The sequence below is a fragment of the Callithrix jacchus genome, chromosome 10 (genome assembly GCF_049354715.1).
Source record: "Callithrix jacchus isolate 240 chromosome 10, calJac240_pri, whole genome shotgun sequence".
NCBI lineage: Eukaryota > Metazoa > Chordata > Mammalia > Primates > Cebidae > Callithrix > Callithrix jacchus.
The window spans coordinates 55,687,829-55,713,878 of record NC_133511.1 but is presented as its reverse complement, the minus strand read 5'-3'; the positions used below and the strand labels follow the sequence as shown (position 1 = coordinate 55,713,878).

The window sequence follows — 26,050 nt, the reverse complement described above, 5'->3', positions numbered from 1 at the left end:
AAATGGAGGCTGATAACCTGATTTAAAAGGGCCCTACATTTTGTCTCCAAATTATCTGGGTTTATTAAATTTTTTAAATCCCTACTCACAGAAAATTTCAGGATGACATCAGTAAAAAAAAAATTCATTTCAGTATGCCACATAATATTTCCATTCAGTCATTTATCATTCAACAATATACATTCAACATATGCCAGAGTTCCATTCTGGAAATAAATGATGAAGAAAAACATATATAGTGACAAGGTTCATGTTCTTATGGAATTTACCATTCAGTGATCAAGACAGACATAAGTAGGCAGATGAATATCTTTCTATAAAAGACAAAAAATAATATGAAGAGAAAGAACAGGATTGATCTATTTCAGGCTGGAATGGCAAAGGGAGTCAGAGAAGGTCAATCTAAGAAGATGACATGGAGTTGAGGTAAGAAGCCCAAGAGTCAGCAAAGTAAAAACGTGGGGCAGTTGTAAGAAGGAAGAGCTTATGTTCCAATTTTTAGTTGAGAAAATATGGTCTTTGTAGCTACAGATAACCTAAAGAGTTTGAGCATTTATTTTCCAATTTAATAAACTATAAAGTTTGTGGGACTGGATTTTGGTATTTGTTTTATGTATATTAAACATTATTTCAGTAAACAAATTACTTAAAATAATTGTATAGATGGGGGTATTGCCTGAGGCGTTGTTAGAATGGTGATTATAAAATAATGATTAAGTGAATTTTAGCACTAATAGCTGCAGGACCGCACAGTTTGCTGGCTGTCTATAATTCACAAAGCACTGTCCAGTAGAATTGAAGCTTCTCACAAAATCTCACAGTGATGATGTGCTAAAATAAATTTCAGAGAATAGTTACCATATAAAGTTTTCTAGACATTATATTATTAAATTAGAAATTAATAAAACAAGAGTATTATTTGGGAAATTTTAAAAAATTCTAAATAATTTAGCTCAAACAAATCTTTGTAAATAGGTAAATCGGAATGTTAATTTAAAATACTGCATATCATATATTATGTAATACCAAAGCACCTAAAATATATTGAAATAAATGTATGGTAATTTAAACTGTTAATAGAAAAGAAAATGACAGAAGTCAATGTTACATCCATCTTAAACATTTATTTGAAAAGAGGCTAAACCCCCAAAAGTAGAGTTAATAATAATAGCAGAACAATAAAATTAAAACAAAAATAATAGTAAAAATAAAAGAGAAAATGACTTAATACTAAGGATACAAAGTTGCTTCAACCAGCACACCTCAATCAATGTAATCACATTAATAGAATAGAAAAGAAAAATCATGATCCTCTCAACATTTATTCAGGAGTAAAAAAGATACTATTCATTATCAACAATAACAACAACAAAAATGAAGATACCTGATAAAAAAAATTCTCCAAAGTTTTTCAAAATTGATGATTTTTTAAACTGTAAAATATTTAAGGAGGAAATTATAAAATTTTATTATTTAAAGACATTAAAGATCTAAATAAATGCAAAAATGGTCTATATTTATAAATAGAAAAATTCAATATAAGAAATCAATCTTCCCAAATTAACTTATAGATTCAAAGAAATTCCAATAATAAACCCATTAAGAATTTTTGTGAGAGTTTCCAAGTTTATCTAAGAGGCACATGAAAGAATAAAACCTAGCCGAAGACACTTCTGAAGAAAAAGAAAGTGGAAGAATTTGATCTAGCAGACCCATTTTACTAATAATTTAAATTGTTGCTCAGTATAATAATAAATTATTATAAAGAATTTTTATCAGTATAGTATTGATTTGGCACAGAGATAAACAAGATGACCATCAAACAGAATAGAAAACATAGAAACAGGCTTACGTAGTATAGAAACATGATATAGGACAAAGTGAGCAATCCAGATAAGTAGGGGAAGGAGAAAGAAGTGTTATTTAATACATATTGCTATGAGAAATAGTTATTTGGAAAAAAAGAATGCAACAGAATCAAAACTAGACTGATTAAATACTTAAATATAAACCTATTACAGTTTTTTATTTTTAGGATCTTGGGATAGGAAAATATTGCTTAAATAAGACAGAAAATATGTCAACTATAAAGAAAGAATTGATAATTTTGACTATATTAAAATGAATAACTTAATCTACAAAGTGGAAGAAGATATCTGCAACACCTATGATCAACAGTTGATAGTATCCAGAAGATATAAAGAACTCTTAAAAATCAATAAGAAAAAGATAATACAATATAGATGTAAGCACATAGCAATAAACCATTATTTTGTAGAAGCAGACACATGAATGCTGAATTTAGATATTTTTAAAATCTCAAAAGTATTCTTCATTCAGAAAATATAAAGAAAAAACCCAATGATATTTTTGTACTTAGTAAGTCTGATAAAATTTTGTGTTGATGATGTAAGTAATGCAAACTCCTAAACACGTCTAGTGGCAGATGAATCAACATAACTACTTAAGAAAAAAATTTGATGTTATCTTGTCAAGTTGAATAGATGAAAACCATATAACCTAGTAATTTCCATCCTAAGAAAACTATTGTGTACTGATACCAATAAATATGTGCAAAAATAAATGTTGTTGCATTGTTTGCAGTAGCAAAAAACTGGACAGAATCAAAATATCCATTAGCAAAAACATAGATAAATGAATAAACATTATCCCAGAAATATTGCATAGTATAGAAATGAACAATATACTACTACATTCAACAATGGGGATGACTTTTAAAAACATTAATAAATGAGAAAAGCAAATTGCAGAAGTTGAAAGCACAGAAATATAATCAGGGAATGGTAAAAGGTACCCTCAAAGGTATTAGCATTATTCTAATTCTTAACTTGGACGAGGGGCTCCTGGTGTTTCATTATTATACTATATCATCTCCACACATATATTTTTAGTGATTAAATATGACAGAGTAAAACTATGGAAGTTTCTTTATAGAAAAAATTCAACATAGAAAAATTACTCTGGCTACTGTGAGAAGAATGAATTGGAGTAGAGGAAGTCTGGAAGCTGGGGGTTAATTAGGAAATTATTGTCATGGTGAAGATTATGGTATTTTAAAAAAGAAAAGCAGTGGTGTGAGTATGGAGAAGGAATGGATGGATTTCCCCAATGAGCAGAATCACTGTATTATATATTCATGTTTTGGTCTGAAAAGTAAATGAGCCTCCCATGTATGCCTCATTTGTTCACTCTCTAATTGAATCAAATATTGATGGGGAGTTAGAACTAATTTAGGCACATAGAGAAACTTGCTAAGAGGTCATCACGAATATTTTGGAGAGAAATAAATACACAAGTTATTTGGAAGAAAACTAAAAGCAGGGGCTGCTGGCTGACTCATTAATTGGTTGGTCAGTTCCTTTTAATGGGCATTTGCAATTACCTGGGCAAGGCATCCAAGTGGGCTGCTGGGGATTTTAAGCTGATGAGTATCAGTAGTAACTGTGTCGTAGGAATAGGGCAAGGGTGAGAGTGTGTGGCTATAAGATCCTTGGGGGAGCAGTGGCCGTAGGGGTTTATTTGCTCAGAACACTACCAAGCTGAAAATTGTTAGCACATCGGGCTGAAAAATAATTCTACCTATGAAGCAGAAAGCAGAGGTAACCTATAAATAGGAAGTTGCTTGTTGAAATTGTACATTAATAGGACAACATTGTGAAGCTGTTATTGGACTCTTTAAGGGCCAATAAATAAGTGAAACTGCATGGACTCCACTTTCCCACACACACATCATTGTGTGTGGGAAATTATTTGATATAATTTATGACTTAATAGTTTATCCACAGAGAATGGGCTGCTTTGTATTTAGGAATTTTGCTACAAAAGCAATCTTTGGAAAACCTAGCACGATTAAGGACATAGAAAGTGTCTTCCTTTCTGTCAGATAAAAACATTTATATTTTGGAAATACCTTTATCCTGAATAACTTTTTTCTCTAACGACTTTGATAGATAAATTGGTATATTTTCAGTTTGCCACCAGAAATAGTCTTTCTTCATAGGAGTATCTGACTATACAGAATGCTCTACAACATGCTCTGACAGCAGCACAGATTTACTGATATTGGGTATTATGAGCAGAATCAGACTGACCACAAACATTCTTGGATATGAAATTCAAAAGTCAGATTCCTTCATAAGAGTCTGATGCCACAGTGGACTGAAAACTTTATACATTAGTCCTGCTTACTGAATCGTATTAACTTTTGCACACACTGATTTTTAGAATCAATGGGACTAGCAACACGTTAAGGTGTTTCGGGGAAATGGAGGAGAGAACATTAGTAAGGGATGCTTCATAGCAAAGGTGACTACTTAGCTTGTGATGGAAGGATGAGAGCATTCTATATGGGTTGGAACTAATACTCCAGGCAGAGAAAATGGCATAAAGAAAACATTAGACATGGTCAAAGACTGAGGAAAGAATTACTATGGCTATAGCTTAGAATTAATTGAAGGATCAAAATAGTAGATCAAGATCTAAACATGGAAAGCTTTGAATGCCATGTATATTCTAGCTCTGTTTCACCAGAGATGGAGGGTATCTCTCAGTCACTGTGATAGTTCCTCAAAGGTCTTTCAAATCTATACTGGCTATGGTGGTATCAGAGAAGCTTAAAAAAACCTCTGGAAATGTTATCATTGTAATATCCCTTATATGCACTTTCTCCTGTTTAGTTCCATAGCCTCTAAGCTAGTGCAGGCCCTTATTATCTCCAGCCTCTTAACTTTGCATTCAGTCTCTCTGCTTTCCAGTGCATCCTATCAATTGTATGCAGAGTACTACCCAAAACACTACCCTTTTGACTATACTGCTCTTCTGCTTATCATTGAATGACTCCCTACTGATGACTGGATATATCCCAACTATTAATAACTTAGTCCTGAGTTTTCCTACCTACATGTATTTACTTATACCATTCCCTCCACCATGTGGAGGATAATCAAGGTAATGACCCCATGCTTTTTCAAGAGGGAGCTGGGAGGCTTTCTGATCTCCCAAGCACAAACTTGCTTTCTCCCTATCAAAATTCTACTCATTAAACACAACTCAAGGAAAATTCTTTCCATGAAAACTTCCCAGATCTTTCCAGTTAGGTATAATAATAATCAGTGCTTATACAGCACTTTCTAGCTTGTATAATGTTTTACAGCTTATGCATCACTTATATCAGTAAAAGTATGGCAGAGATAGAGCAAGAGTATTATTATCACAGTTTTACAGACGAGGGAATGATTAGAGAGGTTCAATGACTTAATGTTAATCATGGATCTTCTTCCTCCACATCTCATTGTCTAAACTCCATACATCATTCTTGTGCAACTGAATTCTTGAGAAATATTAACTACAAACATTTTAATACTCACTACCTTAATTACTTGTTTTTAATACAATGCATACACATAGTATTTAAGAAACATATGCAATGTCAATGCACCTAATTCAAATGATTCTGATCTAAAATAGACACTAGTTTCTTCCCAACCACCATAGTATACATATGGCCTTCCTGTCATAAAGAGAATATTTTTTTCTACCATGTGTTGTGCAATTACCTCAGTATTGTAACACATATTATACTGCAATTCATTTATTATCCTATTATTCTTCTCTGCTAGGCCCTAAAGTAGTCCAGTGATTGCAGTACATTCATTTTTGTATCCTCAATGCCTTACTAAGTGCTCACACATAATATGTTCTAAGGGATTATTTGTTGAGATGGTTACTAGAAAAATGAACAATAACAGATAATCTTTGAATAATGTAGGATATGGTCAGACATCCATGTGTTCAGTTCTTCTACTTGAGTCAAAGATGGAGGAAAGAAATCAGGAGATGACATATAGTTTCTAAAAACTTTCCTGTTTGATTTTGTTTTTATTTTTTCAAAGAACTTGGGAAAGTTCAGCAGTGTATTTTCCTGTTGTTTAATACCATGCCTCATGACTATAGAGGATCTGAGGTATTAGTGCTATCATAATACTCCTAATGTTACTACCGCCACTGTCACTAACACTACCACTATAATTACAAGTAATTCTAAAATGGGATGACAACAATACTTTTCCTCAAGAAGTTATTTCAATAACGAAACCGACACATATAAAACGTTAATACACTAAAACCTTGTAAACATCTAACAATTGATTGCTATCATGATTATTTCTATTATTTTTATTATTATCACTATTAGAATAATAGAATGAATACTGTAGTTATAACTCCTTCTAGGAGTTCCCATATATTGAGCATTTATTGCTCAGGTACTGTATGAGATCTATCAAACACATTTTTATTAGCCTTCACAACAATCCTTCAAGATCTTCACTATCATTCCCATTTAATGGAGACAGAAACTAAGGACTAAAGAATTTCTCATCAAGCTCTTCCCCACGACATTCCTCCTTTTATTGGTCACCAGCATTTTCAGTGACTATCACAGGTCAGAGAGTACATGCACTCCCCTTTGACCCACACCACTCCCTCATCTTAAGACTAGCACGGTAAAATCATCAAATAGTACAGCTACCTCTCAGAAGAGATTCAACCTTTTATTCAAGTCGAAGGTTTTTAAAAATTTGAAGAATAAAACATCTGAAATTTCACATTACTCCCCCTGAAGCCAGTGAATGTTCCTAGGGCACTATTCATCACAGATAACTGTTTACCACAGACTACTTATTACTGGCAACTGCGTTAGAAACTGGAAACCATAAATGAGCTGCATTACCAAATGGCTGCTCCATTTTTCCTAAATAAGCTGCTTCCGCATTACTTAACGACTAGTTCCCATCAAGAACAGGATAAATATGTTATTTCTCTACTCAAGGTTACTCTATGTGTATCACCTAGAAATCAAATCAAATCTGGGTTTTTATCTGGGAACATCTGCTTATAACTTTGAGGTACTCTGAGAACACAATCTTATGATCTATGAAATAGATTTCCTAACTAAAAGCCAGACCTCATTTCTATTGGAGGAAAATGATAAAAATATTGAAACTTCAAGTGGAAACACAGTTGGCCTACATTACCCTCATTCAAGACCCAAGTGGCAGACACTTTCCTAAAAATATTAATATGTTAAAAATTTGAAGTCTGAGGTTATCCAAAATTTTGACTAGTTTTTTGATTCCTCAATCTTGTACCTTTCTCATGGTGGGCCAGACTAGAGTTTAAAATGTGAAAGAAAATCAGGTAATCTGTAAAGACTAGTAATTTAGATTATAAGAGAGTAACCACAGGTGCAGTCTTCTAATCATGTCAATATTTTCTCTTTTCTCTTCAATTTTAAATGTGAGATTTAGTGGGATCTTTAGTTCAGGGATAAACAATTAGGTGCCAAGCATAGAATATATTTTTGTCTTCATCACCATTGTCTTTATCATTTTTATCATAATCATTACAATAGTAACTGCTATTACCAACTGATGGCCTACTATATTGAGTCTAATTCAGATGATTTAGATCCACTATCTTTTATTATTATGACAATATAAGGCAGGTATGTTGCCTGTGCATTAAATAATATGGTTCTCTTTCAATAGTACTAGGAGATGTTAAAAGAACATATATATAACTTATCAGTGGTTTCTAAATCTACATTGTGCAGTGTAGAAGGCAGATCATTTTCTGTGAGGAGCCTTTATCTCTGGTACCCCTGGCAACAAGGTCCTGAGCATGATTCCTCTTTACTTCAAGACACAAAACTTCTGACTCTTGAAAGCTGGGACAGGAGGGAAACCATGGATAGCTTGCACAAACAGTTGGGAAGGTCTATGTATCTGGAATCCTCCTCCACATCATTGATTCATCCAGCAAATGTGCACATTGGGAAGCATGTGGGACTTAGGGAAGAAGGCTGGTGGAGCCAGTCATTGCCCATGACTCAGAGGTCTGAAGGTAGCAGAGCTTCCTGATATTTGAGGCTAAAACACAGTTTGGCCTGAAACTAAGAGGTAAAAATGAAAGAAAAGATTCAGTCCTTATTAATTAAAATGAAAAAGGTACTGCTTATAAAACCAGCAACAAGGCTGAGGGTGGGCAAACACAAAGTCAGCTCTGCACTAGCAGGGGGGAGCTGTGCAGGAGGAATATGTACAGGAGCAGCAAGACCCAACTTTGACCCAAGGTTTTCTAAGCAGTGCTCTAGAAGCATTTCTCCTCTACACTTGTTATATTTATATGCTCTTTTTGGAGGCCAAGTGAGTCATCGACTACACATTATTTTATGATTTTATTTTATTCTACTCTATTTTTGAGATGGAGTCTCAAAAATAATAGAGACACAATTTTGCCATGTCAGCCAGGCTGGTTTTGAACACCTGACCTCAGGCCATCTGCCGGCCTCAGCCTCCCAAAGTGCTGGGATTACAGGCATAAGCCACCATGCCCAGCCCAATTACACATTTAAAATATCTTAACACAGTATATTAGCAACCTAACAATAGGAATGTCAGAAATATTCACTTTAAACACAAGACTATGCACATTTATTCAACAGTTTCAGTTGTTGTTTATATATTTTGTATCCCCTGTATCATTTGCCAGTAGTAAGTTGAATGTAAGCCTTCTTGAACCCACAATATACAGAAAAATCTCTAATATCCAATCATATTTCTGAACTCTTACAGAATTTATAAAATCTAATACAAAAATTAAATTAGTACCTGATTATATAATCCCATATTATTCTATTATTGTAAATAAATAAATTTTGTAGCATTCTCCCCTAGAGTACTGCAGCAGAAATTTCAGCAAAGATTTGTACTCAAAAGTAGAAACATAGGCGGTGGAGAAAGACAGACCTGAGTTTGAATCTCGCCTCTTGCCAGATGTTAGCTGTATAACTCTGTTAGGCCATACTGGCCATACTTGCACTGCTGTAAATACCTGAGACTGGATAATTTATAAAGAGAAGAAGTTCAATTGACTCAAAGTTCTTTAGGCTGCAAAAGCCAGCATTTGCTCAGCTTCTGGGGAGGCCTCAGGGAGATTTTACTCATGGCAAAAGGTGAAACAGGAGCAGGCACTTCACATGGTGAAAATAGTAGCAAGAGAAAGAGGTGGGAGGAGGTGCCACATACTTAAACAACCAGATCTTATGAAAACTCACTCACTGTCGCAAGGGCAGCACCAAGCCATGAGGAGTATGTTACTATGACCCAAACACCTCCCACAGGCCCCACCTCCAACACTGGGATTACAAGTCAACATACGTTTTGGCAGGGACATGTATTCAAACTATACCAGTGACAAGCGTAAATTAGTTCACCTCTCAAAAGTTCAAATATCCCTTCTGAAAAATGATGAGAGATATATACCCCCAGGAGGTTATTGTGAATATTAAATAGCATAACACCTGCAAAACTCTTACCCAACACCGGGCATAGATCAGGAGCCCAATATTTCTTCTTTCCCTCTATCATTCTCCTTTAAAATCAGTTATTCAACATCGCCAAGGAACTATTCTCTGGTTATTCCAAGTTCTACATTTATTGAGCACCTACTATATGTCAAGCATTATATTACATGCTGGCAATGTAAAAATAAAGAATAAAAAGATTTACAATGTCTGCCCTTGAGAGATTTAGAAGTTTTTGTAAATTGATTGTATGCTCCTTAATCAAACTGACCCTTAAACAAATTGTTGAGTCAAAATTCTTTTAGTAAGAAAGTTAATAACTTAGCTATATTCCAAATTATCCTAGAATATTTCTTGTTCTTCATATACCAATTTTATTATAAGAACTGTACAAATTTTCCTGAATTTGATGCATTTTTGCTCATCTTCACATCTTTGCACATGCTACATCTTCTGCCTAGAAATGAGCTCTACCCAGATATACAAGTCTTTCTCAGAAGCCATTTTTAAAACTTGGATGAAATTTGAAGAGCCTCTCTACTTTCATAACAATCTATGTGAGTTCCTGTCTCAGAAGTCACTTTGTGGGTTAGAGAGAAAGACGTCAGTTTTATGTTTATCTTCTTTATAAAACAGAAACCAACCTGAGGGCAAGGATTTTTAAATTATTCATCTTTGTGTTTCTATGCTTAGCAAAGTATTCGATGAATAGTTGGTGATCAATAATTGTTAAATGCATAATTGAGTGAAATTATGAATAGTCTGGCTGCGACCAAGGTGGAAAAGGAGAAAAGATGACCAGTGTTCTCCAGCACACTAAGCAGGTTTTGTCAGTTCATTTGTCTAGAACAGCCCCCACAGCTTTCCACAGAAGGCCAGGTTTCCCTGACAAGAACATTTGGTTTCCAAATTACATATTGCACAGCATGAATCCTTCCTTTCCTGCAACTGCCTGTTAATTATAGTGCCACCTTTGCTCTGTCTTTGTTTCAGTCTCCTAATCTCTGAAACGTAATAGCTGATTTACTTAGAATTTTGGCCGTTATAAGCAAATTCTGCAACCCCTTCCTGCACACACTTTTTTGTAAAAACAATAAAGAAAACAAGAAGCATCTGTTCAGGGTTCAAAGGCAAAAGGAAATATAAGATCAATAAAAATTATGTGAAACTGAAAAAATACTCCCCTCTGTTCCTTTTTTTTGTTGTTCTTATTCACATGTAATTTAAAAACCCAACCTGTTTTAGAGAGTAGCTGTGGAGATGCTGGGGAGCTGTCACTGGAGACTAGAAGCATCTTCAAGCTCTTAGAGCTGACACTTCCTAGAAGCCAACTGAGAGATTCAACAGCAAAGTTAATTTGATCACACTGGCAGAAGTGCCTAGGAAAAGTTTCTGCTCTTCATGTGAAAACTTCGAAGATTTTAAATTCTTCCTTAGGTTGTAACATTGTAACAAGTATTAGAATACTTGTTAATATCCTAACAAGTATTCTAACAATCCCTCTGTCATTCTTTATTTTTTCAGGAGAGATACTGGGCCCATCTTTTTCATTTGTGTCCCCAATACCTCCAGAACTTGACAAATTAGGTGCTCACATACATATGCAAAAGCTCAGGCAAGGGGATATGACTGAGAAAGGGAAAAAGGAAAAGGCAGACAACTGGAGAGAGGAAGAGGAAGTTACAGAGATAGCTGTTAAGGAGGAGAAAAGGAAGGAAAGAAGAAAAAGAGAAAGGGAAATATGGAGAAAATTTTCCTCATAGCTTTTTCTCATAACTTTATAAGAGATAGAATCTTAAAATAAATACAAAATGCCTCTAAAATATTCAGTTCCTGTAAGGACAAAGCCTCTCTCCAGGCAGTTGTTGACTCTTAGAGCCACTGGGGTACAATAGAGACACATTCTAGATGTATCATGTTTGCTTTATCTGCCCCTTGGCTTGACCTACCTAAAAAGGATTTCAGGCTTAAAGTAATGAATGATATTCTTCAAATCTTTCCCTTACTGAGTCATCAAGAAATTCTTAACACCACCCAAGACCCTTCTCCTACCATGCCGCATGGTATTGGATGCATCATCTATTCAGCCTCAGAAGATCTGCTGGTTTCCTAATAGCCTCTAGGGTAGAGGAAAGACTGCAGGAGCCTATGTCTGAGTAAATAACTCAGAAGGGGCCACAGAATCTTATAGAAACCATTTGGAACGTTTCTGCCCCACTCTTTTGATGCTGAGGTTAGGTTTGGGGTAGCTCTTTTTGCTACTATGACTGTTTCCTCCTTTTATTGAATTTTCAATCCAACTCTCTTTTACTTCAGAATTTGCTGTGCTTTTAACTGTAAGGCCTTCATTTTCTTAACATTTTTAAACATTGTAAGAACTTAAATGTCATCTGTTATGTGACAAAAGCTATTACTCTTGACTGTAAGAACTTAACAATAAAAAAATTAAAAAATAAATGCATGATCTTATCTATTAAATAGAGCCACTCATAGTATGTCAGTCTTTTTAATGTGCACTGACACATATATTTATTGTCTTAAGAATGATATTGTACATAGTTTCTAATCTACTTTTTCTATCTGGGTAATACATTATAACAATTTTCTTTCATTAAATATTCACCTCAATATTATTCTGATGGCATAACTCTCCACGTTCCAGCAATTCCTTATAAGGTAGGAGGGAGTGAAGAAGTTCTGGAACTCTAGCAGTCAGCCTCACTGTTCTCTTCAGCCTGCACTCACTTTTCCTACTTTTCCTGACATAGCATAACAGCCAGTCAGAAGTATCACCTTAGCATTTGTTTGGTTTGTCTGTTTGTTTCAGGAAATACGATGCCAATTCTGTGAACTCGGTCTGGGTGATTCTTAAATGCATTTCTCATACAAAAACATATTTTGTTTCAACTGTGAGCCATCCCCATGGAGTATCTGTGTGGAAAAATAGGTATTTTAATGATAAACAAGCCTACCAAAAGTAATGGCAGGGAGCACGTTGCAAATAATTTACTAGATTAAGTGTGTTCCTTATGGAGCAGAGACTCTATCTTTTCTAATTTTATTTCTCTTAGGCGTAGACCAGTAATTAGCCCATAAAAATTCAATCTATTAAGAAATGTTTATCTAATGAATGAAAGAATAAGTGAATGGACATAAAAGATAATTAAGAAGACTGATATAGGATAATAAAATTTTCTGACCCTATCACATTATTATTAAAAATAAACAATGTGCTATAGAGAAAATGATTTAAGATTTAGACAAAAATTCACCTTAAGACACACAATAGCAATACAATGTTACTAATCCTCTGTTTTCTGTCAAATTATCACAACAATAAAGTGTCCTTATAGACATATTGAAGTGATCAAATGAGATGACAGTGTTGTAAAGCAGGGAAACTTGGAACTTCAAAGTGTCATGGGATCTCAGCATCAAGTCAATATTACCATAGCACATATTTCACTACCGCCCTTCCCTGCCCAATACATACACGTAAAAAGACAACAATAACAATAAAACAAAATAAATATCTTCACTGAAAAGAAAGTTTTAAAATGGATGGCAAGGAACATGGGTATCAGCTGGTGCTATTTCAGGTAACATGAAATAGCAGAAAAAAATTACGGACTTAGGAGACAGACCTAAGCACAAAGGTAGAGGTTCTAACACTTCTTAGATGTATAACTTTGGAGAAATGGTTTAACTTCTCTGGCATTGCTTTTTCTTTGGTAAAATTCTTATAACAACTTATGCTTCCTGGGATTATTATGAGAACTAAATAAAAGGATGAGAAGTCCCTAACATAATATGTATTCAATAAATGTCATTTCATTCGCTTTTCCTTGCTGCCCCACCCCAGGCCTTGCCTGAACAAGTGAGAGGAATATGTTATTTATTCACTGAACAGTTTTGCCTAAGGCCTTGCTCACCATCAGACCTGAATACCAATCTGCCAAATGGAAATTTGCTGTCTTGAAATATTTACACCAGACTTCAAGCGTAGAACTCAGAGGTAATTCTATCAAAAGCTCAGCACTTGTCAAAAGAAGAGCAGACTCCTGAAATGCTGTCAGTCTTGCTATTTGTTTTTCTAAGACAGAACTAGACAAATCCTCATTGATCATTCTACCAAGGTAGCTCCAACTCTCCAAAATGATATATTTAAAATCACAGGTTATTTTATCATGTTTTAAGAAAAAAAAATTACTGGAACTAAAGATCTCTATTGACTTTTTGAATTTTAAGGTCAGTTGGCCTAGAAAAAGAAGAATGCTCCCTTTGAGAGTAGAGTGACAGTCTTGACTAAAAAGAGGCACAGTGGAACATGTAAATTTGATCCTATTTTACAAATGGAGATAAAAGGAGCATTTACCATAGTAAGGTGACAGCCTAAAGTCAGGTTTTAGTTCAGAGTTCCAGCTTCCACTAAGCGAATCACGTCTAGCCACAGAGACCGATGATTCAAGCAAATTTCAGACCATTTTTCTAATACGGTTAAGCCATTCCTGAAGGTAAATGTTAAAACTATTTAATAACTGAAGCTTCAGGCTTTGCGGCTTGGGGTTTGCCCTTAGACTTTTTGGTTGCTTGGAAATAAGATTATATTTTTAAAAGCAAAGCTCCAAAATGTTCACATTTTTTAGTTTTACTGCAGGCAAGTTCCTGTCTTTGGGTAATAAGGGTCTTTCCTAATTCACAAATAAAAGGACACACTAAATGTACACCTTTTTCATAAGGTAGCTATGAATGACTTTGAGCAATTCCATAGCTTTTCTTTCTTGAGTAAACACCTCAGCCTCAAATAGGACTCTGCTCTTGAGTTGAAAAAAAGAAAGGCTGGCTACCCAGAAAAATTCAAATAAAATGATGTTTATGATCAATGTATATTAACAGTGTAGCCATTTAGAGAAAGTCGGGCTATTTATAATTATTCTGGACTTTCTCCAATCAATTACTTCCCTGTTGGAAATTCTTTGGTTGTTCTTATTTTTAGAATAAAGTTCAGACTCCTCAGCATATTATACAAAGCTTTCCTTGATCTGGTCCCTTCCTACCTTTCCCAATAACATCTGAAACTCTCACTTTTTTCTAGACATTTCCTTTCAGCCACACTTAACTACAACCATTACCATGACTTCTCTGTGCTTTTTTCTATTCTGTTGCCTCTTTCTGGGATATACTTCCTCTTCCTACCCACCCCTACCTCATGCAACACAGGTTTCTGGGGCATAAATATATCCTACTCACTCATTAAGAATCAACTCATACACCACTTACTCCAGGAAATATTTATTGATTTCCTCCTCTTCCCCTCTCCCTGGACATCAATAGGGATCTGTCCTCTGGTCTCCCACAATATTTTTTACCTTTATCATAGCATTTCTTACCATGTATTATGACTACTTGTTAAAAAGTAAGTTCCTTGAAGGTAAGCTCTGTGTCTCATTCTTCATTATATATTGATACAGAGCCTGTCATACAGGAGTTGCTCAATATAACAACTGTTGTTGTTATTGATGAATGCTGACTAAGGACCAGGTTTGTTTACTAGAAATATACACGTTCAGGGCCATTCTTATGATGCAGGGGCTGAATAGATCATACACAATGGCCTGCTCTCATTGCTGGGTTCTTAGTAAAATTGAGACTGAGTGAAATAACAAAGGCAGCTCTAAGGAGAAAAAACATTTTTTAGATTATAAAAAGCAAGTAATCATGGGCAGCTTGCTGCCTCACCTCAATAACTGAAGCAGGATAATGGGGAAATAAGGGTTGTTGGCACATTTAGCTATATTCTTTAAAGAAAAAAATACATACATACACATCAATAATGCTCTGTATAGCTGCTCTATTTGCACTTAAGGCATCTCCAGCTTAGGCATTAAAACATACATAAACAGTATGTTAGGCGATTTGGGTTGGAAAACCTGGATTTGAGATCTAACTTTGTAGCCACCTGCATTGCCCTGAATCAGCCCCTTCATCTCCCTGGCTCTCAGTCTCTTCCTCTTACATGATCTTTGATCTCCTTTTTAATTCAAAAGTCTCATTCATTTTGACATTCGGAGCTGGTAGAGCCCTTGATACACAAAGTATCTTCAAAAATACATAACAAATTGTTAAATTAAGTTTAGCCTAAACCTATCTACTTATTGAAGTTTGTGCTAAAAATTTCTTCAGGAACAGTAACTTAACTGGATGTGTAAACAGACTCTTCTACCAAACAGTTTCAGTCAGTCATACGCAGACAACTGTTCAAACTGTGTTCAAATAAGGCAAATGCCAAGATGTAAACAATCCAGCTGTTTCTGCACCTTACTTTCATTTTCTGTATGTCATTTTCCTTTTTCTGTCCATAAATCTTCTCTGACCATACAGCTGCCCTGAGTCTCGCTAAACCTATTCTGGTTTGACAGACTGCCCAATTTGTGAATTGTTCTTTGTTCAATTAAACTCCATTAGATTTTAATATCCAAAGTTATTCTTCTTACTAAATGAATGAATAAATGTCACTCTCCTTCTCTGTCTGCTTTTGGGGTTTTGCAGAATGAACTGCAAACCATGATAACAAACTTGAAGAAGACTGTGCCCCACAAGCATTAAGAGCTTCAGCAGCTCCCACTTTCCTCTCAATCTGCTTAAACAACCCTTTTAACCAAGTAGCACCAGAACACAAAGTGGTGAAATACTGGACATCCTCAAAGCCAACAAGGAAATGGAGAGGCAATAGATGAAGATTACAGAGGCAATCCAGAAGGTCATCCGAAAGGCACCATAATTCAACCTGCTGGCGGAGAGGATACCAACAGGGGCCTCTGCAAAGAACAAGCAAGTGAACCTTTGAAGAAAACAAAGCTTTAGTTTTCCTAAGAAGTTCTTCAGAGAAAAGCAAAACAATAACAACAAACTTTCTTTTCACTCTTCCCAGGCAGTGGGAATTTCAGACAGAAGATCAGCATATTTGCTCTCAAAAACCTCAGCTTGGGTGTGCCCATATGACCAGGACCACTGGGCAGCTGTTGGCAGGAAGTCCAATGCTGCCTTTCCGATAAAGGCTCGATGGACAGCCCTTTTATACTCCTTACCCACCCTCCTTTGGGGCCAACACTGATGTCCATTACCACTCTGGGCTTTTAACCTAAAAGCCCAACCCCCAATGTGGTCTTAATTTCTTGCCCAGCAGATGCTTTAAAAGGAATATAAAAAATATACAGTCATGCATGGAAAGCTAAAGCATTTAGAACTTTGAGCATCTTCCTTGTAATAAATACCTAATACACACGTTAGTTAAATATTTTATTTGAACTATAAATATACAAGTCTAATTATTATTTAATACTTGTATATTATATATACTTGTATATCACATATATACAATATATTTATTTTCTTTCCATTCAACTATGCATTTCTCTCATTATTTTGTATAGGACCTTAACTATGAAGATAGAAACAAATATGAAAAACAAAGCACCTATATTTCTAGGCACCATACTAAGCCTTCACACACATTTATTTTACTTAATTCCCTCAAGCACCCTGTTGTCTTCCTCATTTTACAGATGAGTAAAGTAAAGCTTAGAGAATTTAAGTAATCTCCTCCCACCAAGATCACAGGCTAAGAAAGTGGTATGGTCAGGATTTGAAGTCTGCCTGTAACATCGATGCTCTTGGCCACAACGCCATATTACCAGATTCTCCTTCATACATGCTTCACACAAAAATGTGCACCATAACATTTAACAATGAATAGTTTATTCCTTAATTAAAGGGTAAAGGAGAAACAGTAAAAAGTCAGGGGCAAAATGTACAAATTAGTAGTTTACCATGGTTTGAGACATTGTTTGGGATTAACTATGTTGGTGTTGCTGAATGACTACATTAGGATGCATGTATAAATTTCCCTTTCTACCCTTTGTTAATCTGGTAAATGCAGATTAAGTTACTTTTTCATATAGACTGTGAGTGAAACAAATATATTATCACAGAAGTATGTATATGCACATGTATATGTGTGAAAATCAAAGTTTCAAATATATCTTTTGAGCCTTCAGGAATTCATTTTGCCTAGAAATAGACAGAATTTTGCCATGTTGGCCAGGCTGGTCTTGAACTCCCAACCTCAGGTGATCAGCCTGCCTTGACCTCCCCAAGTGGTGCAATCACACGTGAGCCACTGTGCCCAACCAGGATGCACTTTAATGGACAGGTTAACAGATCATTATGTGAAGCGTGGTAAGTGTCCAAAGGGAGTGAGCTTCAGTAGGCTTTTAAGGCCAGAGGACAGGCTACAAGGAGACTCAGAGAAGACCACCACGAGAAGGTTACAAGGAGTTTCCCTTACAAAGAATACAACGAAGATTATGAAAAGTTTTCCACCAACCCCAGGCTAAGTAATCACTCTTTTCTCTGAAACCACCACATGATTTGTATCTCTACCATAGCATTGTTCATATTGAACTGAGTGTTTAATTACCTAGCTCTGCTGCTAGACAGTGAACAATTTGAAAGCAGTGGCCACGACTTTGACTAAGATGAATTGTCAGCATCTCCCATAGGTTCTAACCAAAAGAAGCAGCTTTATGAATACCTAAAAGAACTGAATTGAATTGTCATGGACCTCTGAAAAGGCAGGTGATTAAACAGCAGGACAAACTACAACCCAAAACCGCAGCTGCTCGGGATCTAAGGGAGATAGGAGAGGGAGAAGGATGACTTCATTTGGTCTTGTCTAAGGAAGTTCAGATTCAGAGCAAAGCAATGCCAAAGGCAACAGTGCCAGGCACTACTCTCTAGACACCTCCGCTCATTTTGTTCTGTGGCCTGTGACTGAACTCTGATTTGATCTGATGACTATGGCCTGAGATGATTCATAGTATGGAGCTTTTGGTTTACAATGCAATGTAGTCTCTTCAAAATATGGCACCCTGGCACAAGTAAGAGGTACAACTCTTAATTCTTACAGGATTTTCTAGCAGAGCTCTAAGTTTTTGTGAGGTTTATAAAAAGTTAAACATTCACAACATGCCAATATGAAGCTCCTTTAGCCTCTGCTAATGACTTCAGTGGGTTTTTAAACTATGTTACTTTCTCTCTGGTTTCTCTACCTTATACTTGCCTTAGCGAGCTGGAATGAAAATTTGTTTGTCTGGCTGACTGATTTCATCTTTGATTTAGCAGCTCTAACCTTGCTTTCATTTTGATCCAATATTAGATGTGTTGTTCAATTCATTGTCTTGAAATCTGGCCAGATTACAAATAAGCAATTTCAACTAGAGTAATAAAAATGAACAGAACATAAGGAAGAACATCAATTGTAATTCTTGCTTAACCTCCTACATGGTCCAAATGTGTCCTTGGCACCAAATGGAAGGTGAAGAGGAGATATAAATAGATAATTTAACTTTCACTAAACTTCAGTGATTAATAGTACCTCAGACAAGATGGGAAAGAGAAGTGATATCAGTATTTAGTGTGTGTCTACTACGTACCAAGCACTGTCCTATGTTATCTCATTTACTTCCCATGGGAACCTAACAAAATAGGTGACAGTCCTATTTTTTGCAAGGGAAGAAGTTCAGACCCAAAGAAGTTAAGATGAATAATCATTTAAGATTAAAAGCAACAAAATGATGGAGCTATAATATGAACTTCTTTAACTGTCTGGCTTTCATGTACATACTTTACCCATTATAAGGTTAAATGAATGTTATTTATGGAAATTGTTCAACTAGCCATAGTTTTTGTTTGTTATAATTTAATAATAGAAACATAGCATAGAGTAGAAGGAAAAGAGGAAATCAAATATTCCAGAGACTCCATAACTCATCATAGAACTTAACACAGAGCTTCTGTATTATCTTCAGAAACAATTAGTTTGATTTCGTGTGTGTGTGTGTTCAGCAAATCAGAGCTTTGGTCAACATGCCATTGATAATGCATTAATGGAATTCTAGTATAACACTGCATACCTTCATTACCTTGCTGGCTATCATCGCCAACATATTTATGTTGAAACACTGAATATAACTCTAGAACCTCTATTGCCACTTCAGGGATACCCAACCTGAGGACCACAGATAAAATCTGAGAGCATTCAGTGTGCTTTCACATCACATCTGCATGAATATACTCAGCTTACATCTTAAGCTCTCTTTGACTTTTGAATTTCGTTGTTCTATCAAGCATGCTATGAGTTCCTTATCATTTATTTAAGTTTCATCATTCAATAAACCAATATTATGATAATAGGATCCCAGACTCTAGATTTGGAAATAGTTGCTTCTTTTTGACATCTTGGTCTAATACAATCTGAGTGTTACTTTTTGAAATTGTTCAACTAGCCATACTTTTTGTTTCATTGAATGTTTTGTATGGAACATATTTTTCATGTTCTGAAATGACAATACAATTTCAGCATATTCCAGATATCTGAGTTTGTTTTTGCCTAAAAAGTGACCTTTTGATTATTTTCTTTTTGTAAAAGCAAAGAATCATTAAGGCTTCTATAAATAAAGCATAAACGAATAATAGTTGTTGCCATCTTACAACACTGACAGTTTTAATAATTATTATAAAGGTTTATTTGACCTCAAGCCTTGTAAACTGTGTGAAGGAACATTAGACCATTTACTTCCAGGGCATTGGCGCGGTCATAAGACTAATTACTAAGACAAGAACCTAATGCTCCTGAATTCCTCGGCTAACACCTGCCTGCTACTCGGTACTGCCTCTGGAGTCCTAATTTCAAACATTATTAGTGACTTTTCCCAAATCAGCAAAGAAAATCACACATGAGCCTTGGGTTGCTCAGTGCCAATGCTCCTTCTCAGGGTCAGATCTGCTTTCTCAGTTCCCTTTCTTCTTGATACATTCAATTCTTTCCTATGCTCAGTGTGCCTCCCACTCTCAGGCTGCTCACCACACCTGTCTGTGTAGGCTTCCACATCCATCCAAACTGACAATAGAGACTCTTCATCATCTCATTCTATTAATTTCCTGAAGATAATAAGCCTATGACCTACTTCAATTCTCAAATTTTTACTTCTGCTCTTTGCCACATCTATGGCAAGAAGGAATACCATTCTCAGAAATCAGACTGTCGATCCCAGAACATGTAAATATTATCCTAAAAAAACACAGTTATTGTGAAGGGCCCCAGAAGAACCCTGTGAAGGGACTTCTATGTATCAATGTAGAACCCATTCTCCTTGGAAAGAAAAGGAAGAGGCTCCAGTTGTCAAATGGGAAAACAGGAAACGACCTGGCCACTGTCTGCACTCTGAAGTCATGCATGAACATGATCAAGGGTGTTACACTGGGCTTCTGTTACAAGACGAGGATGCTCAATTCCCCATCAATGTCGTTATCAAGGAGAATGGGTCTCTTATTGGCATCCGAAATTTCCTGGATGAAAAATAAATCCTCAGGGTTTGGATAAGGCCCAATGTTGCTTGTTTGGTATCTCAAGCCCAGAAGGATGAATTAATCTTTGAAGGAAACAACACTGAGCTTATTTCAAATTCAGCTGCTTTGATTCAGCAAGTCACAACAGTTAAAAACAAGGATATCAGAAAACTTTTGGATGGTATCTATGTCTCTGAAAAAGGAACAGTTCTGCAGGATAATGAATAGATCTAAGATTTCTCTAGCCACAGAAACAAGATGCTGGATGATTCCTAGGACCTATTTGTGATATATAAATGATGCAATAAAAGACCTATGATGGCCAGGCATGGTGGCTCATGCCTGTAATCCTAGAAATTTGGGAGTCCAAGGTGGGGGGATCACGAAGTCAGGAGTTCAAGACCAGCCTGACCAACATGGCGAAACCCCGTCTCTATTAAAAATACAAAAATTTAGCCAGGCGTGGCAGTGGGTGCCCATAATCCCAGCTACTCAGGAGGTTGAGACAGAAGAATCGCTTGAACTCAGGAGGCGGAGATTGCAGTGAGCTGAGATCCTGCCACTGCTCTCCACCTTAGGCAACAGAGTGAGATTCTGTCTCAAAAAAAGTAAAAACTTATTGATTTGGAAAAATGTTTTAAATTTAAAAAATAAATAAAATGTTTACTTCTGATTACTTTTTCCTCTGGGGAAACTGACCTGGGGAACCAGGTGTTAGGGTCACACACAGTCCACGGTCTCTTTTCCTTAAGGCCGTAATGGTACAGTGGTTAAGAGGACAAACCTTGAATCCAGGCTTTCTGAATTTGAATCTCAGCTTCTGCCACTCAGATGCATATCCTTCAACAAATTATTCAAACTCTCTCTGTCTCAGCTTCACCATATATAAAGTGAAAATAACAACAATACTTTTTAAAAGGGTTATGTTGAAGATGACATTAAGTTAATTCACGTAAAGTCTTTAGAACATTGCGTAATCCACAATGAAGCACTCAATAAGTGTTAGCTATTATTAACTACTATTGACTTCCTTCAGAAATATCCTCCTCAGTTGCCCTTCACTTCGATATCTGGAGAAGGGCTTCTTAATGTTTCCCCTTCCTTCTGATTCCATCCTTAAAACAAGCTTAAAGCCTAATGATGAAACAAACTGCATGTTTCCAGGAGAGTGAGCAACTCTGGGGCACTCCAAAGGGTGTTTTCCTTTCCACTAGCCTGGCTTTGACCTATTCCTCCCTGGATGCTTTGCTTCCCTGGGGCAGCATAATTTAAATGGCTCCAGAGCCAGACTACCCAGTTAAAAACTCTGGCTTCATTCTACTTTAAAGCGTGGATTACCTTAGGCAAGAGCTTAACTTTGCTGTGCATAAAAACAGTACCTACCTCTGAGTTTATGAAGATTATATATTAGTTTAATATTTGTAAAATTCTTAGAACATTACATGCATGTAATAAATTCTATATGAGTTTGTTGAATAAATGCCAGTTCCTATTAGAGGAAGTAGAAATGTCAATTTTTGTCAAAGAAGGAAACTGTGCATGTGTGGATATGTTTTATATGCATAGATGTGTGTGTGTCTGTCTGTGTGTCTGTGAATGTCTGTGTATTGTCTGTGTATTATAAAGGTTGACTTCTTTATGAGTTTCTACAGGAGCCTAAGTTACCAAACCTTACTCCTAAATTACCACTAAAATTTCCTCAAAGACTTTCACACTTACAGTAGCCACATTCATCCAAGTAATTAATATAGCAAAACCCTGAAAAATAATACTTACAGTAAACTAAAGCCAACTCCTGCAGCCTTGTATATATAAAACTTTCCCTAGCTAAATGGCATAGGAATAAATCTGTATGGAGTATTAATCAAATCCAGATACATATATTTTGCTGTAATAAGAACTTTTAAACTGATAGAAAGAGATGCACTTTAAATTTCTGCAATCACTCATAGATCACAGAAATTTTATATTAAGTTGCTCCTATGTACCAAACACCATATTAAGTTCAGGGTGTATAATGGGAAACAATAAGAGTGCTTGCCTTCCTGTTGCTTACAATCAAGAGGACAAGGAGATAGGAATTAAGAAAGATAGACTCCACCATAAATGAAGCAGAAGAGGGGACATGGACCTGCCTGCTGTGCTACCTGCAAACGAGGGCTAGAGGTTCCCCATTCTACATGGACGCTTTGACCCCCTAGTTGGAATAAGGCAGAGAGGGAGACTTAAGGGCTTTTCTCTTTTCAACATAATGTGGATTGAACAGTCAATGTGCACAGTTTTGTAATAGCCCTGAGAAATGACACAAAGAAAAGACAAGGTCTTTTATTTTTCTATCGAGAAACCCCAGAGAGCACCTGCAAATTGATTTAGCTAATTTAAAAGAATCAAGAGAAATTACCTGCACTAACAAGAGTACTTAAAATAATGCTAAATTATTTTTTTTCTTCTCCAGTCTTTTTTTTTTTCTTCTCCAGTCTAAGCTGGTGGTTAAAGAGAGTGAAGTAGCTTTCATTCTAAACTACTCTATTCAAGCTCTGGTCACAATTAAATTGATTCTTTTTCATCACCCTGTGTACACCTGTTAACACATTTTAAGGTAGATTCTCTATGTGTCTCTGCATGCACAGTAGGCACTTTGGAGGCTGTGCTAGTTACTTGGGAGGACCAGGATGGGAGGTGATTAGATTGCCAAATCAGTCTGTCCTGGAAGGCCTACCCAGGAATTGGGCCCTTTTAGTGAATTTGATGAAGATGTAACTTTTTAAAGAAAATCTCTGTAGACCAAAAACAAGTAATGCAGTTTTTGTAATTTCTTCCCTTAGAAAGAGAGAGCAGTTATAACCATTGCATAAGAAGCTTCAGAGCACAGGATGTAGAATCTGATGGCCCAGCTCTTTATTTCCCAGGTATTACCCCAGTTTCCACACCTGCAAATAGATTTCTTCTGCAGAAAAAAACATAATGCAGGTTAGTGAAATCCCTTGTACACTCTGAAATGTTCTATATAATTATTATTCCCTCAGGTCTGAAACGATGGTTCTTTTAAAATGAGAGAATTTTATATCTTACAAAGCAGAGATTTCACCCATACCTTGAGAACCAATTTAGACCACGAATTGCTTTGGGTTTTTTGTTTGTTTTATTAGGCCAAGACTTCTCTACAGAAGAATAGGTATATAGGGCTTGTAACTTTTCTTTCACTACTTGGCACAACAGCAAAAATGCCTCTGGAGCCAATGGGCATACAAGCGTGCTTCTTATAAAGCAATATCTGATGTTTTAAAAATATGTCAAGGAAAATAACCATAGGAACTACCTGGTGTTAAAGCCCTACCACATGTTGAATCATTGTGCCAGGTAGTTTATATACGTTACCTCTAACGCTTATAATCACCCACATAAGTGTTGCTATATCATTCTCACTTTATTGATGAGTAAAGAAGTTCGGTCAGTATCTTGCCCAGAGAGATACAGCTGGTAAGTGGTAGATGGGGAATTTAAACCCAAACCTGCCTGTTGCTAAAAGTTTATTTTTTGCTTCCTCAATAAGTGGCTGACTATATATGTAGGTGCAGTATATTAAGAATCCAAAAATAATTCCTGAGTTTTCCTGCAGGCTGAGATGGGTCTTTTTAGAAGGTCCATCTGTGTATTCTAAGCCTATCCCAGTGCTTCACGTGGAATGAATCTCAACCCAATTCAGAAGAATGAGAGGCTCATATCTGTGTGAGCATGTCCTGGGATGAAACATATTTCTTCACTTCCTCCAACAATAAGAGATTACCTTACTTCACTACCTGGTAAAGTTTTCTTTCAAAAGAGCATCTTGAAATTACAGTGCAAAAGGTACTATAAACACATGTAAGATGACTTATTGGAATGAAGTAATTTTTTAAGTAGACCAAGAAAATAAAATGGGGAGAGCAGAAAAATACTGATTCTTATATGTGCAAAATAATGAGGGTGATGTGGGTACCTGAGCACTGTGTGGCTAACGCAGATTTGGATGACTCAGTCAAAATCCTCTCCCTCATCCTCTGCGATTGTTTCAAGACACACAAATTCTCTTGAATTTGGAACCTGCAGTGCTAAAGAAGCACATAGCTTTCTTTTACAGAAAAATCATAATGCAGCACATTCTTGATTATCCATACCCCTGCAGAGTTGCATTAAGAGAGTTAATATCTTAGCATGGAAAATTTACCAAAGAGTTTCAAAACCATGACCTTACCCTCTGGACACTCCTACTTTCCAAATTGGATAAAGAGGAAGCAGTCAGGAATAAGAGAGAGCAAACTGGTTATGGAGGCAGACAGGCTTTGTTCACACCCTTCACATTCCAACTACTAGCTGTGTGCTCTTGGGCAAACTACTGAACTTCTCTGAATTTCAAATTATTACCAGTAAAATGGGGGTTATAATACATATATTTTATAAGAGTTAAATAAAATATGTCAAGTAACTATCAATATCTGATATATAATTGGGCCTAAAAGAAGGTTAGTTATTTTTGCCCAAAGTCTGAGAAGCAGATTGTAGCTCACTTCTTCTGAGAGTTTGGGAAAGGTTCTCATCTAACAAGGATAAGCTATTAAGTGAACATTTATAATTATCTTTAATAACATTTTTGCATAAAATGGTGAGCACCACAGGTGAATATTTCCCATGCTTGATTTTATTAATTTCATCTACCCCAGTAGAACATATTTCCAGTGGGGCATCTCCACAACTGGATGGACATAGGAAACCTTTGTTTTGGATTTTTCTGTTTATTTGTTTTTAGTTATCCATGAAAAGCAAAGCTGTGGGCTCTTAAAAATTCTCCAGGTGTGGGTGTGGGTATATTCTCTAGCACTGGTTTGCAGTGGTTAATTAGAAACTACGCGACTTCAAGTAATCTAGGCACACAGTAGACGATAGAAAATAATCCCTTTCCCCTAAAAAAACAGGTATTTAAATTCAAATGACTCAGTATAGATTAGTTGACACCACAGGGTTTGACCACCTCCGTGGCTGTAAATGAAAAGAACTTGTCAAAGAATTTAAATCAGATGCAGAATAAAAGATGCCAGTTGTTTATAGAAGCTAGCAATTAAGAAAATGTATGTGGGTAAACAGAAGGAAGTAACTTCTTGACAACTTCTTGAGACCTTAATTCTTTGGCATTTACTTGATATCTTTGTCAGACCCAGGCAGGGGGCCAGCATAACTTCTGCAGACTTCACATCACCCAGAAGACAGGCGCAGCATGAA

General features: G+C 36.0%; 1 protein-coding gene and 1 pseudogene across 31 annotated transcripts in view; one reads left to right on the top strand and one right to left on the bottom strand.

Annotated features, from left to right (window-relative positions):
- The window catches only part of DLG2 (discs large MAGUK scaffold protein 2), a 2,299,762-nt gene that overhangs the window by 1,191,750 nt on the left and 1,081,962 nt on the right, over positions 1-26,050 (bottom strand). The window lies entirely within an intron of this gene.
- LOC128929047 (large ribosomal subunit protein uL6 pseudogene) lies at positions 20,453-21,053 on the top strand (annotated as a pseudogene).